The sequence below is a fragment of the Leishmania donovani genome, chromosome 22 (genome assembly GCF_000227135.1).
Source record: "Leishmania donovani BPK282A1 complete genome, chromosome 22".
In the NCBI taxonomy this organism is placed as follows: Eukaryota; Euglenozoa; class Kinetoplastea; order Trypanosomatida; family Trypanosomatidae; genus Leishmania; species Leishmania donovani.
Genome location: NC_018249.1, coordinates 316292 through 317703, shown reverse-complemented (window position 1 = coordinate 317703; position 1412 = coordinate 316292).

The following is a 1412-nucleotide window of genomic DNA, read 5'->3' as shown; positions in this document are numbered from 1 at the left end:
CGTCGACACGCGCGGCATCGCACACGTATCGCGCGCCAGCGCTCCTTCAGCGGTGCCCCACGCGCACTCCGCCCACGCGCACACAGCAGCGCTTCTGTTGCTCGCGCACGCCGTGCTGGTGGCCCTCGCACCACCTTCCGGCGTCGCCACGCTGCTGCGCGCGTCCACGGCAGCGGCGAAGGCGGCCCACGACGCACGCACGACGCCGCGCCGCACCACGGCTGCCTCGCCCTCCACCGACGTCAGGGCAGCAGCAGCAGCAGCCGGCTGCACAAGCTCCTCCAGGTCCGCTGGTGTCTTGTCCAGATGTCTCTGAAGGCTGTACGAATTTTGCAGGACTGCGCGCGGAAAACCAGTTGCATGCAGTACATCCTTCGGTAGGTCGTCGGGCCGTGAAACTCGTAGCACTGGCCCGCCGTAGACGTTTACGAAGTCGGTGATGTCGACGTCCTTCATGATGAGGTAGTCGTCGTTCATGTAGATGAAGACGGAGGACGCGTTGCGCAGCCGGTACACGAAGGGCTCGATGGAAAAGCTGTTTGCTGTCGTCAGCGGCGCGGGCGGCATCAGCGCGCGCTGGTCCACAATGTGGATGCGCGTGTAGTGCAGCGTGCCGGTGTGCGCCTCCTTCACGAAACGCGCCTCGGCCGTGCCGAGCACCCTCGAATCGTCGCCGTCAGCGGCGTCACCCGACGCCTCAGCGCGCGCTTCGGTCGCCGTGGCAGCGGCGTAGAGGGAGCGCATGAAGAAGTTCCTGCTGTGGTTCAGCCACAGCGGCACGTTGCCGTACGGCGCCACGACGGCCATGCGGCCACGGTGCCAGCTGCGCGTGTGTTCCAGCAGCCCGCGCATGCTGTGGCGTAGCTCGTCGCAGTCTGCGTCAATGTCGTCCGGTTTCACGCTCTCCAGGTCCGCACCCAGCGCGCGCAGCAGCTCCATGTTCGTCAGCGTCATCTCCGGCGGCGGCAGCGGTGCGTCCTCGACGCTGCGGGGTCCGTTCAGGTGCGTGGCGGCCCACCACAGCGACGCCTCCACATGCTTCATCGCGCCCTTGCCGGCGCCCACGTCCGCTAGCAGCTCCGACATGGCGCACGGGCTCGACGCCGACACGAACAGCAGCTCGGCGATGTAGCGGCTGAAGGCTTCCTCGGCGATGTGCGGCGCCTCGGTGTCCGTGTCGGCCGAGCGCTGCATCTCGCCCCACAGCAGCTGCACCGACGCAATCATGTTCCAGCACTCCCACGTCTTCGCAAACGGCTTCGTGTAGCTGCGCGTGATGTCGCTGCCATTGACGTAGGAGTAGATGAAGTCGAGGTGTGCGTGACGCTGCAGCAGCTCGTCGCGCGTGTAGCGGCGGTAGTGCGTGCGCAGCCCCTGATCCGCCTTGGTGAAGTCCGCGTCGGCGTTGCCAC